This window comes from Ranitomeya variabilis, chromosome 7 (genome assembly GCF_051348905.1).
Source record: "Ranitomeya variabilis isolate aRanVar5 chromosome 7, aRanVar5.hap1, whole genome shotgun sequence".
NCBI classification, from domain to species: domain Eukaryota; kingdom Metazoa; phylum Chordata; class Amphibia; order Anura; family Dendrobatidae; genus Ranitomeya; species Ranitomeya variabilis.
The window spans coordinates 198,187,516-198,209,132 of NC_135238.1; the positions used below are offsets into that span (position 1 = coordinate 198,187,516).

The 21,617-nt window shown below is 43.4% G+C and overlaps 1 long non-coding RNA gene across 1 annotated transcript; it reads right to left on the reverse strand.

Moving 5' to 3' along the window:
- Positions 1 to 8,329: 8,329 nt before the first annotated feature.
- On the reverse strand, positions 8,330 to 20,932 carry LOC143785936 (uncharacterized). The gene is made up of 3 exons (XR_013218163.1): positions 20,871 to 20,932; positions 8,799 to 8,896; positions 8,330 to 8,479 (listed from the first exon to the last, which is right to left on the reverse strand). It is a non-coding gene; the product is annotated as an uncharacterized LOC143785936 (long non-coding RNA).
- Between the last annotated feature and the right edge of the window lie 685 nt (positions 20,933 to 21,617).

Genomic DNA, 21,617 nt, shown 5'->3' on the forward strand with positions numbered 1-21,617 from the left:
CATCATCCACATGTTGAGGAAGTTCATCTCCTAAAGAAAGCAGGAGGTAAGGTCCTGGATGGCATGTGTGTGTGTTACGCTACGTTCACATTTGCGTTGTGCACCGCAGCGTTGGCGACGCAACGCACAACGCAGGAACAATGCATGCACAACGCTGCGTTTTGCGACGCATGCGTTCTATTTTTTAACGCAAAAAAAATGCATCATGCTGCGTCCTCTGCGCCATGACGCTTGCGCCAAAAAGGACGCATGCGTCCCAAAACGCAACGCATGTCCATGCACCCCCATGTTAAATATAGGGACGCATGCGGCGACGCTGCAGCGCCCGACGCTGCGGCGCACAACGCAAATGTGAACGTAGCGTTACTGAGATGGTTTGTATTTTGACCAGAGTTTGGGTCCAGGATTTAGGAGCGAGCAAAACAGCCTAGGTGGGAAAGGTCGGTCCCATACTCCAGTCTGGGTCTTACTGGCCTAGCTCAGGTAGTAGTATCGTGCTGACGCTGGAGAAAGACAGAGCTGATGGATAGTCTGTAGCCTGAGATGTTCCTATAATACCAAGTTAGTGGGACTTTGATTTACTTACCCAGAGAGAGGACTGTTTGGTTATCCATTTGTGCTGAAGAAAGGCTGTTTTCATCTTACAGCTGTAAAGTCTATGAAGGACAATAAACTTTATTCTGTTTTGATATACAAACCCTTTGCCTGTGCATATCCAATCGGCTGTCACATGTAAACTAAAAAATATATATAATCAAAGAAAAAAGTTCAATAAGATCAGTTAGACCATTGCGCTGTCAGTGGAATATAGTAATGACATGACAATCTGTACACATTAAAATTATACATCTTCAAAAGAAATCCTGCTAGGACGCTCATAGATGGGTGGTGGCCAACGGCTACTCTCTTGCCAAAAGTGCCAAGGGAAAAGGTGCCTCCTTTTTTATGTACATGTCAATCATAATTATACAAAGAACGCCATAAAGTAAACCAATTATTTTAATAGCACAGGGCTATCCCTGGGAAGGGCTGAGAAAACGCTGGGATTCAGATAAACTAAATGCATGCCAGGAATGTGCGGAGACGTTAGTGACCACGTGACTGTGGCAAGGTTTCTTCTGTATACTGTGTAAATACTTTTCTGCCTAAAAAAATACATCAGTATTCTGGAAGTGAAACCTTTAATGGCTTGCCACAAAAAATACATTTGCAATGCCAACATAGGCAAGTTAGCCAGTAAAGGTATAAAAGTATTTACATAGATTGTTCTGTCTAACATGGTACCGCAATATAATGTTTTATTGTACATCATTCTATGTACTGTGAATTATGTAGTTGAGTCACTCGCCAGGGCCGTGGGGTACTCGGTACCGGGTCCGGTACTTAAAGGGGATGTCACGGTGGCGGCGACCAGGTCCGTTGCCCTGGGCGCCCAAGTAAAAGGGAAAGGTCTTTTAAGGGATTGGTGAATAAAGTTTGTGTTCGTGATGCCACCTGTGGAATTCGGTCAGTGGGGACCGGCGCTGCTTAAAGGGGTCCTCTAGGGTGATGTTATGACAGCTAAGATGGCATAACTTCCCACAGGTGAAGTAGGTCCCCAGGGCTCCCAGTGTATACACTATGTTCAAAATTATTATGCAAATGACATTCTTCTCGGATTTTCCTAAATGGTCGGTGCAAATGACAGTCAGTCTAATAAAAGTCATCACCCGTTAGAGTATACATCGAATTTTATTGAAGAAACCTCCCAATGATAACTGTATAAACTCCAAAATGAATAAAAACTCAAAATGCACTGTTCCAAATTATTAGGCACAGTAGTATTTCTAAACATTGGATTTGTTTTAAAGAACTGAAAATGCTCATTTGTGGAATTTGCAGCATTAGGAGGTCACATTCACTGAACAAAAAAGCTATTTAACTCCAAAACATCCTAACAGGCCAAGTTACATGTTAACATAGGACCCCTTCATTGATATCACCTTCACAATTCTTGCATCCATTGAACTTGTGATTTTATGGAGAGTTTCTGCTTGTATTTCTTTGCATGAAGTCAGAATCGCCTCCCAGAGCTGCTGTTTTGATGTGAACGGCCTCCCACCCTCATAGATCTTTTGTTTGATGATACTCCAAAGGTTCTCTATAGGGTTGAGGTCAGGGGAAGATGGTGGCCACACCATGAGTTTATCTCCTTTTATGCCCATAGCTGCCAATGACTCGGAGGTATTCATTGTCATGCATGAAGATGATTTTGTTCCTGAAGGCACGTTTCTGCTTTTTCGACCATGGAAGAAAGTTGTCAGTCAGAAACTCTATTGACTTTGCTGAGGTCATTTTCACACCTTCAGGAACCTTAAAGGGCCCTACCAGCTGGTTCCCCATGATTCCGGCCCAAAACATGACTCCTCCACCTCCTTGCTGACATCGCAGCCTTGTTGGGACATGGTGGCCATCCACCAACCATCCACTACTCCATCCATCTGGACCGTCCAGGGTTGCTCGACACTCATCAGTAAACAAGACTGTTTGAAAATTAGTCTTCATATATGTCTGAGCCCACTGCAACCGTTTCTGCTTGTGAACACTGTTCAGGAGTGGCCGAATAGTAGGTTTATGCACCACAGCAAGCCTTTGAAGGATCCTACACCTTGAGGTTCGAGGGACTCCAGACGCACCAGCAGCTTCAAATAACTGCTTGCTGCTTTGTAATGGTATTTTGGCAGCTGCTCTCTTAATCCAATGAATTTGTCTGGCAGAAAACTTCCTCATTATGCCTTTATTTGCATGAACTCTGTGCCCTTTTTCAGTAACAAATCTCATCAGAGTATGATGATCACTCTTATGTTTTCGTGAAATATCTAATTTTTTCATACCTTGTCCAAGGCATTGCACTATTTAACGCTTTTCAGCAGCAGAGAGATCCTTTTTATTTCCCATATTGCTTGAAACCTGTGACCTGCATAATAATGTGGAACATCATTTTTGAGTAGTTTTCCTTTAATTAGAATCACCTGGAAAACTAATTATCACATGTGTTTAAGATTGATTTCATTGAGTGATTCATTGAGCCCTGAGACACAATACCATCCACGAGTTTATTTGAAAAACAAAACAATTAAATCTTTATAACACTTAAATCCAATTTGCATAATAATTTGGAACACAGTGTAGATGAGGATGGTGAGTGGTGCAGTATAGAACTGAGGACACAGGTTTGCAGTCTCTACCTGGCTTAATGTAGGCTTCAGGCAACCCAGTCCAGGGTGCCAGATCACAGGTACAGACAGGGTTCGGCTTGCTTGGAAGCAAGTCCCCTTTACCATGTGGAGATGAAAGCTTTCCCACTAGCGCTTTGGTGTTGTCCCTTGCTGCCTGTGGCTTCTATCAAGGTCCTCTCTGTCCTCCATAAAGGTGGGACACAAACCCGTATGACAGGTGACTCAAGCCTTTTTACAGGGTCTCCATCACGACCCGGGCTGTATGTGCCACTGTGCCTCCTGGGTGTAAGGGCAGACAGGTTACATGTAGTCCAGCTGTCCTGCCGGTATCTGCTGTGCCTCTAGAGTCTGACACAACCTCGGTCTTCCGACTACAGGAATCTGCGCTCTGCAGGGAGGTAGCCCAGTCACAGCTATCCTCCCCAGTTGTCACTCTCCTGTGCTTCACTCTCCTGCACGTTCTCTGCAATCTGTTCTTTTCTTCTGTATTTTCTTCCTCCAGGAGCTGCATCAACTCTGGCTGCACGGCCCCTTCAGTCTTTCCGACACTCACTGCCCTCTTCTCTGTCCTCCTGACAGACTTACTTTCCCTCCAGACCAGAATGTATATATAGGGAAGTTCCCCCTAAACCAGGTTTAGAGCTCCCACTTCTGGCCTGGAGTGTGTACATGTTGCATGTTTGTGTTTACCTGATAGAAGTGATCTTCCCTTGCTTCCAAGCGTGACATCACTCTCCCCGTGAGGAAAGCAATGCCACTGTGACTACCAGGACCCTGGGGTGTCACATAATCATGTGCTCTACTAAAAGCTCGTCATTATGGTTTATAGGTGAGAATATAAACCTGTTTACGCAAAACAATAATCAAACAAACGTTTATAAGAATGCTGATTCCTAATCGAATTGTTTATGGCAGCACAAAAACCACATCTGCCCGTGTAAACAAGGATTGAGCTGCCAACACCATGCATGCTGTACAAGGAGAGAATGATCATATTAACTTTCCTCATACAATATAGTCTGCCTGTGTGAATGGGACCATAAACGAGCATCAGTCGTCTTGTATATAGTTGTTAGGCACTAGTCAACAGGCAAAAATTGGAACATCTGAATGGACCTTTAATGTGGTCTCCATCTGATCCAGGAGCATGGAGCAGCTATTTTCAGCCCTGCGTCATCTTTGGTAACTACATGTCCACTCCATTAATAGTAGCAAAGACGAATGGTTTGGGGTCATTTCCTCTTATTTGATTAGATTGTGTAAATTAGGGAACGCCAGTGGAAAAGGAAAGAGAGACAACTTGAACAGGGACCACATTTTTCACAGTGGGACCGCGTCTTTGGTATCAAAATCCTTAGATCCTTTGCATCCTTAAGGTACCGTCACACTAGGCGATATCGCCAGCGATCCGTGACGTTGCAGCGACCTGGATAGCGATATCGCTGTATTTGACACGCAGCAGCGATCTGGATCCCGCTGTGAAATTGCTGGTCGCTGCTAGAAGGTCTGCACTTTATTTGGTCGCTAGGTCGCCGTGTATCGCCGTGTTTGACAGCAAAAGCAAGGATACCAGCGATATTTTACACTGGTAACCAGGGTAAACATCGGGTTACTAAGCGCAGGGCCGCGCTTAGTAACCCGATGTTTACCCTGGTTACCAGCGTAAAAGTTAAAAAAACAAACAGCACATACTCACCAGCGCGTCCCCCAGCCTCTGCTTCCTGACACTGACTGAGCGCCGGCCCTAAACTGAAAGTGAAAGCACAGCGGTGACGTCACCGCTGTGCTGTTAGGGCCGGAGCTCAGTCAGTGTCAGGAAGCAGAGGCTGGGGGACGCGCTGGTGAGCATGTGCTGTTTGTTTTTTTAACTTTTACGCTGGTAACCAGGGTAAACATCGGGTTACTAAGCGCGGCCCTGCGCTTAGCAACCCGATGCTTACCCTGGTTACCCGGGGACCTCGGCATTGTTGGTCGCTGGAGAGCGGTCTGTGTGACAGCTCTCCAGCGACCAAACAGCGACGCTGCAGCGATCGGCATCGCTGTCGCTATCGCTGCAGCGTCGCTTAATGTGACGGTACCTTTACTGCTTATGCAAACTCCATTGTTACAAATCTGTATTTTTTCACGCTCATAGACTGCTAGTGGCCGATGTCAAATAGCTACGGTTTTATACAGAGGTTTTACCTTTAGATCTATGTGATTATGAAGTTACATCTTTAATTCTGTCACTGGCACATTTTTATTGTGTAAGAGGTTTTTCGGCCTCTCCTGCAGGAGCACACTACTCCCCTGACTCCCAGCTTTCTGCCTGCTGTAGGGCAGTATGCTCCTGTTGATTCATCATGTAAACCAGTGGCATGATTGCACCGCTGGCCTGAATTCTGTGATTATTGATGCTGCCAACAGAGGTAGCTTGGCCTCTGCAGCATCGGAGGAGCACAGGGGCACTAAAGCTGGCCACATCCAGCTACAGAGCAGCGCTTAGAGGTTGTATTGGAAAGAGCGTATAACTGCCGCACATTTTCGGCCACCGCTGCTAAATTGTAGCACATGCCAGTAACAGAGGCAATTGGCAGTGAACAATAAAATAAAAAAAAATCCTCATTCTCAAGAATGGAGAAGATTTTTAACAAGAAAAGTGCAAAAAGTAATTTGCAATTGTAACTATTTATGATGATGAGATTAGCCCTTTAAGTGTCAGTATACCCTGAAGTATTGCCATTCTTTTTACCAATAAAAAAAATCAGACTGAACGGAGCCACAGGTCTTGCCCAAATAGTTTTTACCCAGATACCAGTACTGCTTACTAGAATAACTCGTTAAAACACTTAAAGGAAGCTTAGAGTTTCAACGAAAAACATCACAATGTCCCATAACTGTCGAGAACACACAATCCGGTTTAGCAAGAGCAATTTACCTAACAATAAAGGGCTAGTACGGGATCATTGAGGATAAAATCCATAGAAGCCACTCGACACATGTCTTTGTACAAGACTGAATAGCACAGGAGCGTTAATAGATATCATGTCTGTACAGTAGCTCAGGCAGGGAGTGGCACCTAGTGATACACATTATGTGGCCATTATCTTGGTGTCTACAATTATGGGTGTTTCTTTTTCAATTTATACTCTGTAGCTCCACACCGTCTCCATTCATCTGCTGGAATATTCTTATACAGAAGCAAAGTAAGCAACAGAGTAAATATCTACGGTATATAAAATTCTTAAAACAAACCTTTACAATTCTCATATTAAAACGTGACTTGTAGCATAAGTTACTTCAAAATAGTTAACACTTCTCGAAAGACTCAACTTCATGGCATTGTGGACTCCCTTGTCCTAAAATCTCATTTGTCATGTAACCATAGTTGGAGAGCTGTATAAAGCTAAAGCATAAATGCAGCAAAAGCATAATAAGCTGGTGCATCGTTTCCCTAAAAATGAAAAACTTGTCTAAAACAAGGCTGTGCAAATTGAGTCATAAAGAACAATCGCTGTGAGAACAAAAAACTGAGCACAAATGACCTAAAAAAGATCATCAATTGTCAGAATTTTTGTGGAACAAAAAAGGTCTAAATTATTCCGATTTTGATATTTTTTTGTAGCAAAAAAAAAAAACTTTAGGAAATACTGGAATTATTTCACTATTGTGGGGTGCGCAGTGTAATAGTCCAGTCTTCACTCCAAACTATAAGTCATAGTATTTGTATGGTATCTTTTAGGACAATTTATGGATGGGGCTAAATATGAATCCATGTATAAATCTTATTTTAATGTACAACACCATGGAATCAATTGTGCTTTTTTATTATTATTATTATTATTATTATTAATAATAATAATTGATTTGGAGAAACCATGGATGCCTTGGAAGGCAACAAGTCAATACTTGATCAAAGCTGCTTCTTCCACTACAAATGACCAATTAATCACATTTTCATAACATCAAGAAATAAGAAATCTCAAGGAACATTTAGACAAGCTGATTTCGGCCCATGAAGACCAGAAAGCCGATTAATGGTTGGTGCTCATTTACTGTTTGCTGAAGACTGTTTATATATGGGGCGATGTGCTCCCAATGGTAATTTTTATGCTGTCAGCATAAAAGATCCGATCACTCGATAAATGAGTGCTTTTCTTGTTCATCAGATGAGCACTATCTTTTTTCACATGCGCTGATAGTCGGGAACGAGGTTTCGTTATGAACAACAAATAGAGAAAGAATTGTCATCAGCGATCCAAGGGACATACTGCTGTTTATTTCTGGGTGCAGTGCACAGACAATTATAGGCCGATTCCTGGGCAAGTAGCTGTGCAGAGGTGGGAAGGGTCCAGCATCTGCAGGTAAGGTGTAATTAAAACTCACATTTTATTTTGAATGTAAAAGTTTAAAAGAAAAATAAATTGAAAGCCAATAGTAGCATAAGGACACCGGGTCTACACATGTCAAGTCCGGCAGGGACTCCTAATTATGAATTCTATGACTCTTATGAACACTCATTTGATGATTAACGGACTGTCTAAGTGAGATACTAGGTGAATTAAGGCTTGAAAGGAAACAAGGAATCAGTCATACCATTGAGAAAACTAAAGACTGTAAGGCCGGCCAAACACATTAGACAGCTGTCAGATGATGCTTTGACCATTCGTTCAGCCGACCGCCATCTCAGCCGACTCTCCCATACACAGGAACATTGGTTCGGCCAGATATTTTTTTGTTCTCTATGAGAAAGCCTCAGTCTGACACATTGGCGGCAGCATACCTCCAGGAGACAATGCGATCGGCAGTTCGAAATCGGACAAGCACGATCAACATCTCAGACCAGATGGCCAGCGCCACCAATACATTAGACTGTCAGCTGAATCTGTCGATACCAGCAAGTTTGGCCTACTTTAGTCTAATGGAGTTGTCCGGTCCTTCCAGATTCTGAGAAATTTATAATCTTCATATCAATGTAAAGAAGAGATTGCTGATAATGCACTTCATCTAGAGAGAGAAATCTATTACAGGTTATCCACTCAGGATAGAGAATGAGACCAACGAGGACATTGATCCTTTCTTTCCAAGGGCTTCATAACCACTGCATGGTCTGTAACTGTGGGATTTGCTAAATATCTTTATATTATTTGTTTTTATCCATAACTACCAATTTTCTCTTAAAGGGATTGTCTGGTCCAAATCGATAAGTCTGCAGTCACTCTCCTGGGCAGTGGACATGGCCTCATTCTCCTAGTCCTTTGACCCAATGGTGATGGAAAGACCTATGGAAGGAGTAAACTCACATCAGGGCCTTCTGTCCTGGGTGGCACCACTCCACACAGTAATAGGGAGCCCATTTTCTATGTTTGTCCTTGTCCATATCATCACTGGATGTCCATTATTATTATTTTTTACAATATAATGGCATACATATAAGGCCCATGGCTTGCGTTACACACGATTCGTTCACGATCAGGGTTAAATGTTGCCAATTATAACCGTCCTTCAGTTTATTGATTTATACTTAAACTTCATGTTAATTATTTGCAGTCTCCTTTTCCTCTGTGACTTTAAATCAGCTCTAAATCAGCTACAAAATACCTTAATGTGATTACAGAACAAAGGTTCGGCCAGATAAGAAGGCATTTCTCTTCTTTCATCCGTGACTCATGTCTGGTGTTCAATTCTTTTCTCTGCAACTAATTGATCGGGAAGGGAAAAAAAGACAATTGTGAGCTTCATTGCAAGTACGGACAAATGCTCATGTAAGGATTTGTTGAAATGATGCCCAAAAAATACACAAAATAAAACAGTTTCAACAGCGCGAATACAAGAAGCGGTTACATAACTAGTCAACGTGTTACATGAAAGGGAATTTGTTGGGAAGGATAGAAAAGCAGACTGCTCAGTGTTAAGGTGGGTAAATTAGACATTATGGAATATAGATAAGAAATAATAACATTTTATATATTTTATGTTAGTGATGTCTCACCTGTTGAGGTGGATCCTTGATCCAGATGTGCAGTTATTATGCATCACGGACAGATGTTGTTGGTGCAGCACAAAGGTCCAGATAAAACAAGACGCAAATATAGTAGCAAAGGGGCAGAGCAGACCAGCACTCATCAGCCCCCTGCCCCCAACACACAGCGGGGGCAGTGACACCAGCTGAATGGATGCAGGGCTCACGAGACGTAACAACCTCACTTGAGACAAAGGAGCACAAGTGACAACAACACTGGAACAATGCTAGCACCGGAGATGAGTATAGGTGTTTTTATTGTAATGGGGAAAACATTCAGAATGTTAAGGGGTTGATAACTTCTTTAATGTACTGACGGTGGTTGTGGTAATGCATTCATGTAAGTGCCTGTTTAAAAATTTTTGTGGCCCTTCGGAATGGATCAGTATGTCACTCTTGGAACAAAAAATGTTATGCACCCCTGCTTTAGGGTGAACTAAAGACCTCCATCTGTGAGTGGGAAGGCCCCAATGCACAGTGGATGGTCAGTCAGGCCCCTCCAAAATCTTTGGCTTTGGCCAACCTAAATGTATCTCTTTGGGGAACATTACACATTAGATAACAAGTTACACATCTAGTAAACAAATAAAAATTTTGCATCTCTTCGGTTGCTGCCTATGCAGAGTACAGAAGCTGATGACAAACTAATTTGGCCTGCTGCGCATGGAATAAGCAGCGCCAGGCGGACACTTAAAACAAGCAGCACTTGCAGACTTCGATCATTTGGGCAGTGTATGTGAGGTGGAGTTGCAAAGTTTTGCCCCTCCATATACATAAGCGCCAAAGCCAACACCCTTCCCCGCCATACACACAATGAACCGCTGCTCACATCCGATCATGACCAACTCCTATAATACAGAGCTGGAATAAATCACAACACTTGCACCTTATTCCCTCACCACCACAATCTTATTTTCTTTGTGTAATTTCTTTGTTATTTTTTTTACGGATTCTCAGCGTTCTGGCATTGTATGGTGGCTTGGCAGCCATTGATTTGTTTTCTTTACCTACTGGGCGAATCATCTTACCTTAGCAACTTATACTACGCCTTAAAAAAACCTAAGATAGAAACAAAATAGGCAAAAGCCCTGCTGTAAGGAAACAGTAACATTACATAAATAACATAGGGCAGGGGTGTCAAACTGCATTCCTCGAGGGCCTCAAACCATGCTGTTTTCAAGATTTCCTTCTCATTGCACAAGGTGCTGAAATCATTCTGTGCAGGTGATTAAATGATCACCTGTGCAATACAAGGAAATCCTGAAAACATGACCTGTTTGCAGCCCTTGAGGAATGCAGTTTGACACCCCTGACATAGGGTACTTAGTAAGCACTGTTTTTGATTTTTTTTTTTTTTAAAGCATAAAAGCTATCCCACCACGACAAGGTGTACCCAAATTGGGACCATCCTATACTATCTCTAATATTAAAACCTTACCATGTGTCAACCATGACCTCAATGTGAATGAGCGCAGGGAGGACAAAAGTCCGACTGTGGACACCCAGCCATGGGAAGCTATATACATTGCAATGTCCAGCTCAAAGAAAGGGAGGATACACCTTTGTTTGTACTGAGTACAAGAACCTGATGTAAAACAAAAAAATGAGCCGGAGTACAAGTTGGTATGCATACAATATATAGAAGCATGTTCACACTGACCATTAACCAGAAAAAACTAAGATAGAATCAAAATAAGCAAATCTCCTGCTGTAAGTAAAACATAATTTTTACATATAAATAACATAGGGCACTTGATAAATACTGTTTTTGATGAAAAAGGTGTAAAAGTCATCCCACCGTTACAACCTTGTTTGTTATTTCTTGGTACACCATATTTTTTGGACTATAGGACGCGCCTTACTATAAGACGCACCCAAGGTTTAACCTGGAGACAATAGGCAAAACAGATCTATGAATTAAAGTTTCCTGGTGGTGTAAAGACGTGGAGGCATCTGTATCACTAATTATAATGCACTAGTATGGAATAGGGAGGTAATCGATCAATCAAGCCAGGAGGACGGCAGGTGCAGGAATTGAGTAGGTGCCGAGAAATGAAAAAAACATGCCCATCAAACCGAACCGAGCCATATGCCAGAAGTATATATGCCATTTTTTTTACATATGTATAGACAGTTCGGAGCATAGATAGAGGCTGATGGACTGCGGAAATAGAGCAGTTATAGGTGGTGGCTTTCATTTCTATTGCAAAAACGTAATGACAGGTTTCCTTTCAGGTCCTCTGTTATGGCAGTATGAAATTTTACACAGGAGCGGAGAGACAGACTGGCTTTTTTTCCTGTAACCTGTATCTGTATCTTTGCTGTTAGACGTGGATTACACTTGACAACAGGCAGTGAACAACAAGTTGGAGAGAAGGGAATCACCTTAGTAGTGAGCAATTTGCAATCATTAATTTGTAATAATTATTGACTTCTTTTACATGAGATCAGTTTATCTGAAAAGGTGAGAATTTAAAGCTGGACATTAAACAAGGGCAAAGTGTTTCCAAAAAGGGGCCATATGTGTTGCCTGGTGTTCATGTCAAAGTAACAATTCAGACTGAAATCTGACCTTGTGAAATAAGAAGAAAAAAAAAATTGAACAATTTCTTTTGATTCAGTGTCAGTTGAAATAGTATTCTACATACAGACACTAAATGGCTGGTGGGGCGCGAAGGTCGATCAACTTCTCTTCAAAGGATGTTAAGCCGTTGGGACACAATTTATGATGTGTAAATACAGCACCCCTAGAAAAACTAGGAACGGCCAATTCATAAATTTACAGGTTGGAACGCTTTTATGTTTTCTTGTAGGAGGTGTCTTATTTTATGCTTGAAGTAAAAAGATATTAAGAAAACAGTGGTGACATATATTCTCCTTGAAAATCCTATCAAGTTGAAAGGAGGTGACTGTGAACTATTTTGTTACACGTATGTTTTGCTCATTATATAAGTGTCCAGTCAATTTATGTATGTGAAAATATAACCTATAAAGGCAGATATAGTGCAAATATTATGAAAGAATGAGCTCTGACCCCACTGGCCGTAGTTGTCCATTATTGTAAATTTGTGACAAAACGGGGTAAATGTCATAAATACTAAAAAAAAGAAAATGCATTTGAGTTTTGAAATTTGTTTGAAGTTTAGGGTCCTTACATGGGTGTAGCTTCCAAATTGTGATTTTGAACTTTTTAATGTGTCACAAGTCAGACCTTGGTCAGAGCTTGTGACTGTCTTAAAGAGAACCTGTCCGCACGATTTTGTAATGTAAAGACATTGCTGTAATGGTGCTGTAATACTGATTACATTGATACCTTTGTTGAAGAAATCCGCTTTGTGGTTCTTTTTTAATCTTCATTTGAAGTTTTCTGCTAATTTGATTTCGGTGCACAAGGGCCGGACTGTGCACTGGGTCTTCTGCTCCCGGTCTGTGATACCCCAGCCCCTCCACTGCCTCCGGTCAGTTATTCCACGCCCCCACCTCCCTGCCTTGCCTTCCTCTGGTCATTTATTCCTCCGCCTGCCACCGGTCTGTGAATGACATGTCTCCTCTATTTGAAATCTCAGCAATGACCTGTTATTCCCAGACCGGAGGTCAGCAGATGGTTCGGGAATCACAGACAGGGAGGACAGACCCAGTGAACAGTGACTGAAGAAAAAACACGAAACGGATTTCTTCACCAAAGGTAAGGATCTAATCTATATTAAAGCACCATTACAGCCTTGCTGTTCTTCTGACCATTGTTGCTAATGTATGTGTGGTTACCCTGAAATAACAGAAAGGCAGAGACAGTCTATAATAGGCCCAATGACCAGTGTGAAAATTTCCAAACATTTCTATTTTTTTATTTTTAATCCAGATCGTGATATGTAAAAAAATGCAAATTTCAAAAATACATTTATTATTGTCATATTAAAATCTGTGAAGTCCCCAGTGAAGGGGGCATTCACCCCTTCTCTCCTCTCCTCTCACGCAGAATTCCAGTAAGGAAACAAGAGCTGCCTTTTACATAGACTTGTATAATGACATAGAAGGAATTAGGTGTATCTGGATAGTGAACCATCCTAATTAAAAGGCAGGCAGTTCCTTTTAGGACCAAGGAACCCTGCAGTGAAAAAGGGGATGTCTATTGTGCGTGGATAAAGAGTTGTAGATTGGACAATAGTTAAGACATGATACCTATTGTCTCTTCAGAAAGTACATCCTGAGGACCTTTGACCCCACCTTCCAGGGGATATGTTATAACTACAATAGCCAGTCCAGACTTGATGTCTCCGAAAGAAAATTCAGTGTAGTAAGTTTCTTTTTGTTTTTGTTGTTGTTTGTTGTTGTTTTTGTTTTTGTTGTTTTTGTTTTATCCGTTTTATTTTATATAACGGCAATGCTGTATTGCTTTGTCCCCTTTGTAAAACCTTTTGTATATTTTTCTTATAACACCTGTCAATTCTTTGGATTAAATATAAAATGTAATAGCTCTGTTCCTTTTGTTCTGTAACCCACACCCCAAAGTCATATGTGTCATGATTCTCAATGGCGAGAGAACATAGCCCAGCATATATGAGAACTAGCTCTTGGAAGATGGAAACTATACTGACCATGAACTAAACCTGCCGCACAACTAGAAGTGGCCGGGTAGCATGCCTACGTTTTTTATCCCTAGATGCCCAGCGCCAGCCGGAGAACTACCTAATCCTAGCAGAGGAAAAGACAGTCCTGGCTCACCTCTAGAGAAATTTTCCCAAAAGGCAGACAGAGGCCCCCACATATATTGGCGGTGATTTTAGACGAAATGACAAACGTAGTATGAAAATAGGTTTAGCAAAATCGAGGTCCGCTTACTAGATAGCATGAAGACAGAAAGGACACTTTCATGGTCAGCAGAAAACCCTATCAAAACACCATCCAGAAATTACTTTAAGACTCTAGCATTAACTCATAACACCAGAGTGGCAATTTCCGCTCACAAGAGCTTTCCAGACACAGTAACGAAACAGCAGCTGTGAACAGGAACAAAATGCAAAAACACACAAGGACAAAAGTCCAACTTAGCTAGGAGTTGTCTAGTAGCAGGAACATGCACAGAAGGCTTCTGATTACATTGTTGACCGGCATGAAACTGACAGAGGGGCAAGGTTATATAGCGACTCCCACATCCTGATAGGAGCAGGTGAACAGAGGGGATGATGCACACAAGTACAATTCCACAAGTGGCCACCGGGGGAGCCCAGAATCCAATTTCACAACAGTACCCCCCCCTCAAGGAGGGGGCACCGAACCCTCACCAGAACCACCAGGGCGATCAGGATGAGCCCTATGAAAGGCACGGACAAGATCGGAGGCATGAACATCAGAGGCAGTGACCCAAGAATTATCCTCCTGACCGTATCCCTTCCATTTGACCAGATACTGGAGTTTCCGTCTGGAAACACGAGAGTCTAAGATCTTTTCCACAACGTACTCCAACTCACCCTCAACCAACACCGGAGCAGGAGGCTCAACGGAAGGCACAGCCGGTACCTCATACCTGCGCAACAATGACCGATGAAAAACATTATGAATCGAAAAGGATGCAGAGAGGTCCAAACGGAAGGACACAGGGTTAAGAATCTCCAATATCTTGTACGGGCCGATGAACCGAGGCTTAAACTTAGGAGAAGAAACCCTCATAGGGACAAAACGAGAAGACAACCACACCAAGTCCCCAACACAAAGCCGAGGACCAACACGACGACGGCGGTTGGCAAAAAGCTGAGTCTTCTCCTGGGACAACTTCAAATTGTCCACCACCTGCCCCCAAATCTGATGCAACCTCTCCACCACAGCATCCACTGCAGGACAATCCGAAGATTCCACTTGACCGGAGGAAAATCGAGGATGAAACCCCGAATTACAGAAAAACGGGGACACCAAGGTGGCAGAGCTGGCCCGATTATTGAGGGCGAACTCCGCCAAAGGCAAAAAAGCAACCCAATCATCCTGATCCGCAGACACAAAACACCTCAAATATGTCTCCAAGGTCTGATTAGTCCGCTCGGTCTGGCCATTAGTCTGAGGATGGAAAGCAGACGAAAAAGACAAATCTATGCCCATCCTAGCACAGAATGCCCGCCAAAATCTAGACACGAATTGGGTCCCTCTGTCAGAAACGATATTCTCCGGAATACCATGCAAACGAACAACATTTTGAAAAAACAGAGGAACCAACTCGGAAGAAGAAGGCAACTTAGGCAAGGGAACCAGATGGACCATCTTAGAGAAACGGTCACACACCACCCAGATGACAGACATCTTCTGAGAAACAGGCAGATCCGAAATAAAATCCATCGAGATGTGCGTCCAAGGCCTCTTCGGAATAGGCAAGGGTAACAACAATCCACTAGCCCGAGAACAACAAGGCTTGGCCCGAGCACAAACGTCACAAGACTGCACAAAGCCTCGCACATCTCGTGACAGGGAAGGCCACCAGAAGGACCTTGCCACCAAATCCCTGGTACCAAAGATTCCAGGATGACCTGCCAACGCAGAAGAATGAACCTCAGAGATGACTCTACTGGTCCAATCATCAGGAACAAACAGTCTACCAGGTGGGCAACGATCAGGTCTATCCGCCTGAAACTCCTGCAAGGCCCGCCGCAGGTCTGGAGAAACGGCAGACAATATCACTCCATCTTTAAGGATACCTGTGGGCTCAGAATTACCAGGGGAGTCAGGCTCAAAACTCCTAGAAAGGGCATCCGCCTTAACATTCTTAGAACCCGGTAGGTAAGACACCACAAAATTAAACCGAGAGAAAAACAACAACCAGCGCGCCTGTCTAGGATTCAGGCGCCTGGCAGACTCAAGGTAAATTAAATTTTTGTGGTCAGTCAATACCACCACCTGATGTCTGGCCCCCTCAAGCCAGTGACGCCACTCCTCAAAAGCCCACTTCATGGCCAAAAGCTCCTGATTCCCAATATCATAATTCCGCTCGGCGGGCGAAAATTTACGGGAAAAAAAGGCACAAGGTCTCATCACGGAGCAGTCGGAACTTCTCTGCGACAACACCGCCCCAGCTCCGATTTCAGAAGCGTCGACCTCAACCTGAAAAGGAAGAGCAACATCAGGCTGACGCAACACTGGGGCGGAAGAAAAGCGGCGCTTGAGCTCCCGAAAGGCCTCCACAGCATCAGGGGACCAATCAGCAACATCAGCACCCTTCTTAGTCAAATCAGTCAATGGTTTTACAACATCAGAAAAACCAGCAATAAATCGACGATAAAAGTTAGCAAAGCCCAAAAATTTCTGAAGACTCTTAAGAGAAGAGGGTTGCGTCCAATCACCAATAGCCTGAACCTTGACAGGATCCATCTCGATGGAAGAGGGGGAAAAAATGTATCCCAAGAAGGAAATCTTTTGAACCCCAAAAACACACTTAGAACCCTTCACACACAAGGAATTAGACCGCAAAACCTGAAAAACCCTCCTGACCTGCTGGACATGAGAGTCCCAGTCATCCGAAAAAATCAGAATATCATCCAGATACACAATCATAAATTTATCCAAATAATCGCGGAAAATGTCATGCATAAAGGACTGGAAGACTGAAGGGGCATTTGAAAGACCAAAAGGCATCACCAGATACTCAAAATGGCCCTCGGGCGTATTAAATGCGGTTTTCCACTCATCCCCCTGCTTGATTCGCACCAAATTATACGCCCCACGGAGATCAATCTTAGAGAACCACTTGGCCCCCTTTATGCGAGCAAACAAATCAGTAAGCAGTGGTAACGGATATTGATATTTAACCGTGATTTTATTCAAAAGTCGATAATCAATACACGGCCTCAAAGAGCCGTCTTTCTTAGACACAAAGAAAAAACCGGCTCCTAAGGGAGATGACGAAGGACGAATATGTCCCTTTTCCAAGGACTCCTTTATATATTCTCGCATAGCCGCGTGTTCAGGCACAGACAGATTAAATAAACGACCCTTAGGGTATTTACTACCCGGGATCAAGTCTATGGCACAATCGCACTCCCGGTGCGGAGGTAGTGAACCAACCTTGGGTTCTTCAAAAACGTCACGAAAGTCAGACAAGAATTCAGGAATCTCAGAGGGAATAGATGATGAAATGGAAACCAAAGGTACGTCCCCATGAGTTCCTTTACATCCCCAGCTTAACACAGACATAGCTCTCCAGTCGAGGACTGGGTTATGAGATTGCAGCCATGGCAATCCCAGCACCAAAACATCATGTAGATTATACAGCACCAGAAAGCGAATAACCTCCTGGTGATCCGGATTAACACGCATAGTCACTTGTGTCCAGTATTGTGGTTTATTACTAGCCAATGGGGTGGAGTCAATCCCTTTCAGAGGTATCGGAGCCTCCAATGGCTCCAAATCATACCCACAGCGTTTGGCAAAGGACCAATCCATAAGACTCAAAGCAGCGCCAGAGTCGACATAGGCGTCCGCGGTAATAGATGACAAAGAACAAATCAGGGTCACAGATAGAATAAACTTAGACTGTAAAGTGCTAATTGAAACAGACTTGTCAGGCTTCTTAGTACGCTTAAAGCATGCTGATATAACATGAGTTGAATCACCACAATAGAAGCACAACCCATTTTTTCGTCTAAAATTCTGCCGCTCGCTTCTGGACAGAATTCTATCACATTGCATATTTTCTGGCGTTTTCTCAGTAGACGCCGCCAAATGGTGCACAGGTTTGCGCTCCCGCAGACGCCTATCGATCTGAATAGCCATCGTCATGGACTCATTCAGACTCGCAGGCACAGGGAACCCCACCATAACATCCTTAATGGCATCAGAGAGACCTTCTCTGAAAATCGCCGCCAGGGCGCACTCATTCCACTGAGTAAGCACAGACCATTTGCGGAATTTTTGGCAGTATATTTCAGCTTCATCTTGCCCCTGAGACAAGGACATCAAGGCCTTTTCCGCCTGAAGCTCTAAATGAGGTTCCTCATAAAGCAACCCCAAGGCCAGAAAAAACGCATCCACATTGAGCAACGCAGGATCCCCTGGTGCCAATGCAAAAGCCCAGTCCTGAGGGTCGCCCCGGAGCAAGGAAATTACAATCCTGACCTGCTGTGCAGGGTCTCCGGCAGAGCGAGACTTCAGGGACAAAAACAATTTGCAATTATTTTTAAAATTTTGAAAGTGAGATCTATTCCCCGAGAAGAATTCAGGCAAAGGAATTCTAGGCTCAGACATAGGTGCATGAACAACAAAATCTTGCAAATTTTGTACCTTTGTGGCGAGATTATTCAAACCTGTAGCTACACTCTGAAGATCCATTTGAAACAGGTGAACACAGAGCCATTCAAGGATTAGAAGGAGAGAAAGAGAGGAAGGCTGCAGTATAGGCAGACTAGCAAGTGATTCAATTAAGAGCACACTCAGAACTAGAGGAAAAAAAAAAAAAATTGTAGCAGACTTCTTTTTTCTCTCCTTTCTCAGCCAGTAATTTAACCCTTTTTTTTTGGGCCGGTCAAACTGTCATGATTCTCAATGGCGAGAGAACATAGCCCAGCATATATGAGAACTAGCTCTTGGAAGATGGAAACTATACTGACCATGAACTAAACCTGCCGCACAACTAGAAGTGGCCGGGTAGCATGCCTACGTTTTTTATCCCTAGATGCCCAGCGCCAGCCGGAGAACTACCTAATCCTAGCAGAGGAAAAGACAGTCCTGGCTCACCTCTAGAGAAATTTTCCCAAAAGGCAGACAGAGGCCCCCACATATATTGGCGGTGATTTTAGACGAAATGACAAACGTAGTATGAAAATAGGTTTAGCAAAATCGAGGTCCGCTTACTAGATAGCATGAAGACAGAAAGGGCACTTTCATGGTCAGCAGAAAACCCTATCAAAACACCATCCAGAAATTACTTTAAGACTCTAGCATTAACTCATAACACCAGAGTGGCAATTTCCGCTCACAAGAGCTTTCCAGACACAGTAACGAAACAGCAGCTGTGAACAGGAACAAAATGCAAAAACACACAAGGACAAAAGTCCAACTTAGCTAGGAGTTGTCTAGTAGCAGGAACATGCACAGAAGGCTTCTGATTACATTGTTGACCGGCATGAAACTGACAGAGGGGCAAGGTTATATAGCGACTTCCACATCCTGATAGGAGCAGGTGAACAGAGGGGATGATGCACACAAGTACAATTCCACAAGTGGCCACCGGGGGAGCCCAGAATCCAATTTCACAACACATATGCTACCAGAACCAGGCCTCTAGGCAGCCTGTATAAACGTCTGGTGGTTGCAGAAAGTAGTCTTGCGTTATCGTGGAGTTCGCAGTGACTGTATCGTGGATATATACATATATTTCATGCACTGAAATCTGAGGTGTATGTGCCATATGCTCACTATTAGTTTCCTGAAAGCCGGCCTATTAGTGGAAACAGCCTGCAGCCTCCTCTGTAGATGTTGATCAATCACTTAATTGCCCGACGATATGGGGCAGCAAAGAGCTGTATGCTCCAAAGATAACAGTGGGTGGATCTGCACGACCCCCATGACTGCCACCTTTGACAGTTGGTGGCATCGGTGGGATTCTGAGTGACCCCCTCCGGTGTCCCCTACCTGATAATTATCCTTTTGTTATCTAGCGCCATCATGTTCCGCAGCACTTTACAGACATTATTATCACTGTCCCCATTGGGGCTCACAATCTAAATTTACATAACAACCTGATTTAAACAACAGGTCATTTTCTGATAACTTTTCTTTGAGAGGATCCAGCGGAATACGTAAGAGAGGGGCTCTTACAACAAAGGTGAAAATGGTTCCTCATTATGGTGCCATGTTTTGACATCCAGGACAGAAGAACTTTTTTTTTGTTCAACTCCACACCCTTTTCATGACCTTTGGGCCCGTGACCTATTTCCTTGCTTGCTCACACTACAATTCTGCTGAGGAGGGGAGTTCTGCACAGGTCTTTATCACTTTATGGCAAGGGTGACAAGACTACTCTGGGATAGGTGTCAAAAACTTCATAGTAGCCACGAAATCCGGTCTGCCCATGAAAGGAGTTAAACAGCTAGGCTATACTATACATGTAACGTGGCGTGGGGCGATAGCCGTAGGCATGGTACTCACCTATTACACCTTGGCACGTTACATGAATGCGAGGGTCCTGGCTGGGTGTGTAAACTTGTGCTATGGGACGCTACGCCCTTGCACGCGCATGCTACCGATGACTTGGATTGATCAGGACCAGATCAATTCAGTTGAACAGGACCAGGACCAGTTTTAAAGTTCAATGAGGGAGGCCACCAGTCAAAAATAAACTTTTTACTAAAAAACATCTTGTTAGGGGTTATGTACAAAATGTAGTGGGTACACAGCTTGGTAAACGTTTCCTTCACAATAAGGAGCATTTTAACATACAATCTCAGTACCTTTCTCCAAACACACATGTTCTCTGACTTTTTCACCTTCCTTCAACACAACCCAGCTCAGTACTATAGTCCAGTTAGTGAGAGTCCTATTCTCAACCCACGGTTTTAAGTCTTCAAATCTCAAAGGAAACTAATTTACTTAGCTTCTCTGCTACTAGCATCTTGGAACTCCCACCTGGGGCACTCTCTTCATCTCAAATTCTCTTTCCCACACTGGCCCCTTACCTCTCAGAGTTATAAACTCGGAGCCGTGCTGCTAGCAATCCTATTCCAGGGCTCGTCTCCGGTTGACTAAGTCCTGGAAATGATGCAATGCAATTGAAATGATTAAGGATTGCAATCCGAAATGCGTTTGCTCCTGTATGTGACTCCATGCTTGTGGTTGGAACTTTTATTACCTATGGATTTTAAAATTATACAATAAAGTTCCTAATTTTATGGAAGATTTGGACTCTGGATCATTCCAAGTTTCTCTCTGCTTATCCCTGCGGCACTTTGGGCATCCTTGAGCTGGACTTCTGGAGTGGAGAGCTGTCTCTTTTCTCCTTTTTATTGTCTTGGTCTCTCTGACTTTGGGACACTAATGTTATGCGGCACTGCTTACTGTCCAGACCTTAGGTCTGCTTCTCGCACACTCTGGGCCCTATCTAACCGTCTCTGGGCTAGTCCCAAACACTAACTCTAAGTTTCCCTACTATCGGTCAGAATACCACACTGTTAGCAATAACACCCGTCACAATACACATTACACATTGAAATACTGCAACAATACACACATCTTCAAGGGGGAACGTGGGCAGTATGTCCATCTCCTTACATTCACATGAGATAGCTTTTGGCTGAACCAACAGACATCTACAGTACCTCTCCTGACTCCTAAATACACATGAACTGTTTGGTTGGCCAAGCATTAATTTGCTTTTAGTTGGTGTAGCCGAGAAAGCTGCTGCTGGATGCCTCTGGCAGTGGCTT